The sequence below is a fragment of the Pinus tabuliformis genome, chromosome X (assembly GCF_031772625.1).
Source record: "Pinus tabuliformis cultivar Carrire ecotype Pingquan chromosome X, CPIR1, whole genome shotgun sequence".
Classification (NCBI taxonomy): domain Eukaryota; kingdom Viridiplantae; phylum Streptophyta; class Pinopsida; order Pinales; family Pinaceae; genus Pinus; species Pinus tabuliformis.
In genome coordinates, this window is record NC_142308.1 from 470,155,382 (window position 1) to 470,161,124 (window position 5,743).

At 39.8% G+C, this 5,743-nt stretch overlaps 1 pseudogene; it reads right to left on the reverse strand.

Annotated features, from left to right (window-relative positions):
- Positions 1–261: 261 nt before the first annotated feature.
- Positions 262–2,451, reverse strand: LOC149140709 (serine/threonine protein phosphatase 2A 57 kDa regulatory subunit B' beta isoform pseudogene; annotated as a pseudogene).
- Between the last annotated feature and the right edge of the window lie 3,292 nt (positions 2,452–5,743).

Here is a 5,743-nt window from a genome sequence, read left to right on the forward strand (position 1 = left end):
TACTGAAGCCATGATTGAAGACACAAAAGATCAAGCAGAAAAAATGCCAACTAATAAGACCTTATTTGAAGTGTAAGGAGCTAGTCAGAGCATTAAGAGGATGTCGAAGTCCCAAGATAAAGCTAGAACAAAACCTTTCATAAGCGTAAAAATCCTGTACAGCCAGGAGAAATGAGAGTTGTGGCTAATAAATGACCAAATAATTACTTATGATAGAAGCCAAAGTTGCACAAAAGTTCATTCATAGCAGAGAGTTTGAAATCACTGGCGCGTGCAGACATGAACCATGACAGTAACTATAATTGACTCTTCACTCGGACCACTTGATGTGGCCATAGCTTCCAGATGCTTCCAGATCAATTCCCGCTTCTCTTCAATTTCTCTTGCCTTTGCTTCATCCTCCTGGAATTTTAGCTGACAATCCTTAAACAAGTTTTCATTCATATCTATGAACATCTTTCTTACATTCATTGTACAGCCATGCACTGCCTGATGTCAGTGGCATACTGTATTCTTCTCTAATGCTTCAAAAATGAGAGGAAGGATGACGTTTCGATTTTCAGCTACCAAGTTGGCAATGTGATCATTGCTCCGGAAGAAAAGAGCCCACTCTGCCACTTGCCAATTTTCTACCTTAGCAACCAATAAAATTAAGCAAACAAACCTGATAAAGTTTGTGAATGCCTTTAAACTTCACTAACAATTATCTTAAATTGCTGCAAGAGGACTTTGCAAACAACTGAAGGACCTGACTAAGTGTCAATAACTCAGAACAACAAGCAGGGGATAGCAAAATTATTCTCTAGGGAGCTAAAAATTATATGTGAAGCTAACACTCGTGGCTCTGGACTATTAGTTGACCAGGACGAATACCTAGATTATAAAATTCAAAAGGGAGAATGCTAAGGAGGCAAGAAACTACCACCTAGATCTCCGAGTAAATAAAATATAAATTGTTGTGTCCCCACAGTTGCAATTTTATTTGAACTCAGCAAACCTTCAAATTGAATGTGAAGAAACTAAAATATAAAATCTTGTACAATTTTAACCCGAATGAATGAAGCCAACACCACCTCTGAAAGGAAATCTACAAATCTGACAATAAAAAATAGGAATGCTTCAAAAATGGAATTTGAAAATTCAATTACAAACTTGGAAATGTGAGCAATTGAGGCAGTGGCCTATCTGCCGAAACAGAGGTACCATGAAAGACTGGAATTCATAATATTTCGTTATTTCTATAACTTCCTCCAGTTCTCCCAGGAACAAAACTTTCTTTTGGATATTTGTGACATACCAATACCTTAGTAGACCCCTAATAACTGTATCCACTGACGTGAAATCCTTTTCCACAAAATGAGTGATACAGTATGATAGTTGTTGATGATAGAGAGCAAGGCATTTAGGCTTATGCAGAGGCAAAAGAGCTCTGCTTAAAAAGAGTTTATGTTCCTCTTTTAGAGGTAATGCAAAGCCACTTATTATTGTACCCAGAATTTCCAACAGCTCACTAATGCCATTGTGTCTCTCAGTTTCATAAATAAATCGATAGAATACGTTGTTAATTGCTTTCCGTATAAATGGTTGATGCATCATATATTTTCCATAAATGCGATGCAATATAGTTTTTGCATACCCTCTCTCTCTAGGGTCTTCAAAATCAAATAGGTTGAGCAATCGCGATACAAAGAAGCAGTCTATATACCTCTTGGCTAATCTGGGATTTGTATCTTTAGAAATTATATATTGCAACAAGAATTCATACACTATCTGCAAATGTGGCCATGCACGATCCATACAGGGATCTTCTTCTTTCCGGTCAAATTTTTCTAATCCTATACTTTCATGGCAAGCTGGAGGCAAGGAACGAAAAATATTTGAAGCAAACATTTTGGCAATCTCCCCCTGAATCTTTCTTTGAGTGTGCCTGCTCCATACTGAACATAGTCAACAAGCTCCAGTAAGGTTTGCCGCTTGATCTCTTTCTCTGCAATATTTTCTTTAGGGTTTGAGAAATCATATTGGAGACAACAAAGATTCAATTTTTTAATCAAGAGATCCTGTCTTTCAAACTAAGGAACATCTCTCAACAATGGTAAATTTGCAGTGGGGCTTAAGCCTTAGACTACCATTGGAAGAATGATCAGATTCAGCATTAATCACATCATTCTCTTTGATTTGAGATGTCAACGGGGCAGCTACAGAGCTCAGTACCATGACAAAAGTTTTGTTCCCTGGGTCATGATTTATGGCCTCTAGCAACTCTGGTCTGCCAACTGACGGCTGTATGGCATCATCATTCAAACATTTCAATCCATTTTTCACAGGTGCAACTGCTTGATCTATGGACGCAGAGGAAGACACATCCACCGCTTTCACTGGTGGTGGTGCTATTACATTCGTTCCATTGCTCTCAGACTTCAAGGGCTTGCGGTACAACCGCCTGCCCATTAGTTTGGAAAAAATCTCTGAAGAAGCTTTAGGCCCCTGTTTCTCTGTTCCAAAACTGACTCCTTGAAATCCTTCACAAGCTGACAAATCTCAGCTCATAAGCATATACCACTAGTCACGATATTCAACAAGAAGATTCAGCTACTAATCATTATATGGTTTTTGTGTTGCCTCAGATGTAGACATGGGGATCTTTCTTTTCGTTCACAAGCCATTACTTGTTTCTCTGTCTCGTGCATCCTTAGAACCAATTTACAAGCATATAAATTTCACTAAAAAACATACTTCAGCAGAAAATTACCATTTCCAAGTCTAATACACTAATATTCTAGGGCTTTGTTGCAATCATGAGATTCTGAGATTTTGTAAACATACAGATCTTTGATCTTAATTCAGGAAAATAACACGCGCATCATGTAGCCACTCCTAATGGTCATGATCAAAGCCAAAGGCCAAGTAGCGTGCACTCCAGGAGCTATGATAGTCTAATGAATCTGGTTGGCCTGAAAGCATGGGAAAATCGCAGTATAAAAGGCCACGATGAACACGATCAGGTCGAGGTCGAAGCCACAACTAGCTTCGAAATAAAATATAAAGCCTGCAAGCCACCTTATCCATTTCATCACAGAAAGGGTGAGAAAGAAATTCTGGCATATCTACTAGATCATAGAAAGCGGCCTTGAAAAATCACAGTCCAAAATCTACATGCCACCTTAAGTAACCATATGCATTTCATCATAGAAATTTGAAGAAGACATTCTAACATGTGTTGATTCTTGAATTGTAGAAGGTGGCCCTAGTGAATTGTATAAGGCAGCCCTTGTGAGTAGAAGTGAAAGACCACCTCTATGGTACTTGTGGTGCAGTAAATGCGCGAGGAAGACATTCTGACATATTCACTAATTGGATATAGATTTAATCTAGAAGTGACACTCTCGCTTGAAAGGAATGAGCACGCTTGCCTGAAAGAGTGACAAAACTAAGCCCTCATCTTGCAAAAAGAATGCTGGAAGATGCAACCATACCATGTAGCTCAGAGCCATTCTTGAGATCTAAAGTCCTTAGATTCCATAGATGTGTGTTCAATGCACAGCGACAACTAGAGGTGAAAAGAATACACAGCCAAAAAGACACGAAAGAGTGAAGACTATTGAAGACAGTTGCCAATTCAACAAATTAATGATTATGTGAAAAGGTTAATAGAAAGAACCACTCTGAAGAACAATTTGTTACAGCCACAACTGGAAAAGGTCATCCACAAGCCTATTGTGCCAACTCAGGCGATGTTGCAACATCTGTTGAAGTTTTGGGCTTGCAGAAAGTACCAGTAGGGACAGATAAAACTGCTTGAATTTGAATTTGGGTGCTTTAGGAAAACTAGCATCTAGTTGAAACATATTCATCCCATGACCTATTCATTCATCGATCAACTTGAAACATAAAAATAAAAGTAATAAACTTGAAAAATATAAATAAAAGTAAAGGTAAACTATATCATGTCACGAAAAATCAAAGTAATTTGGCTATTTGGCTTGGTCGCAGGGAATGAGCAGCCCAGGTGTCGAAAGTATGGATTCGTCGAAAGTATCGATTCCCAGTACGCCGGCAAGCAAGGAGGTTTCCAAGAAATAAAAAATATAGGAGCAGCAACTTACGAGTATGACACCGGCAAGCAAGGAGGCTGCCGAGAAATAAAAAAGATAGGACTAGCAGCTTACGAGTATGAAAGACATGGACATCTGTGTAAGAACAACCTTGCCTTTGCCTTGGCTTTACACCTTGACCTGGATTACATTCAATATTATGTACCCAAGTTCCTATACGTATATCGGCGGATGTGCCTTATGCAGACTACTCTGGGCAGAAAGGGCTTTGCCTAAACAGGTTAGTTCTAGGCTCAAGCAGGTGGCATCATATAAAGAAGGTTCTTCGTACAACCCAACAAGAGAACGCTGCGAAGCATAACGATTATCATGACTTCTTACATGCTTTTATGGCTGGTTTTTACCAAGAGCTAGTGCAAGCTAGTACAAGCAAACGAACCTGCCTACCAAACAAACCTAGTACCTTATAGAGAAAGGTAATTATCCTTAAATTTGAATTCGTTATCCATAGCTATTGCAGAGAAACTGTATGCATAGTTGTTGCAGAGAAAAGTAATGGTAACAGAAAAAGGTAATGGTAGCTGTTGCAGAGAAACTGTTGCTGAGAAAGGCTCACCACACGCATCTTCATGCAGACCCTTGTCTCCTCTGGTGTGTGACTGTAGTATGCTACAGAAGCCATAGAGAAAGGTAATGATCCTTGCATTTGAATTCGGTATCCATAGCTGTTGCAGAGAAACTGTATGCATAGCTGTTGTAGAGAAAATATTGCAGAGAAAGGTAATGGTAGTTGTTGCAAAGAAACTGTTGCTGAGAAAGGCTCGCCATGCCCAATCTTCATGCAGGCCCTCGTCTCCTCTGGCTAGAGGGCCTCCTCTAGCCACGCACATCATCATGTAGGCCCTTCTCTCCTCTCGCCACCTCTCCCCTTGCCACACGCATATTCATGCAGGCCACCTGTCTGTTTTCCACCTGAACATGTCTGTTTGCCACCTGAACATCCCAAGTATTAGGCATGATATCAGAGAACATCCCAAGCATTAAATGCCCGGCATTAAATGCCTAGAATTTCCAACTGAACATGTCTGTTTGCCACCTGAACATCCCAAGTATTAGGCATGATATCAGAGAACATCCCTAGCATTAAATGCCTAGAATTAATGTTAGCATTAAGCTGATCTATCAACCATCTAAAATAAATAAATACATATAACCTATATTTTTGCTTCCCGCCTCGGAAAGAGGTTAAATAAATAAATACATATAACCTATATTTTTGCTTCCCCGCCTCGGAAAGAGGTTGTCCAAATAAGATAATAAATCACTGTATCTAAAAACTTTCATTAACCCGTCGGAATGTTCACAATTGTCATTGACATTGACATATTCATATTCATCCCATGACCTATTCATATTCTTGAGAAAGGTTGCGATTGACAATTGTCAGTTGAGGTGCTAACTAGTTGGAACAATCCGGGGTGTTGATCATAGGGTTTCTAATGCAATGGTTCTGGAAGCACAGCAGGTGGTTAGGGTAACCAACCCATGTTCCCTCTGCTGCCCAGATCCCTCATTTGCGGAGTGCTCTCTCCTCGTTGTGCTCTGCAACTTCCACAGTTGCTCCGTTTCGACATTCTGGAACCTTCAATCTATGCAGGTGAGCTACGTCACAGGGTAAACCTTTTCCC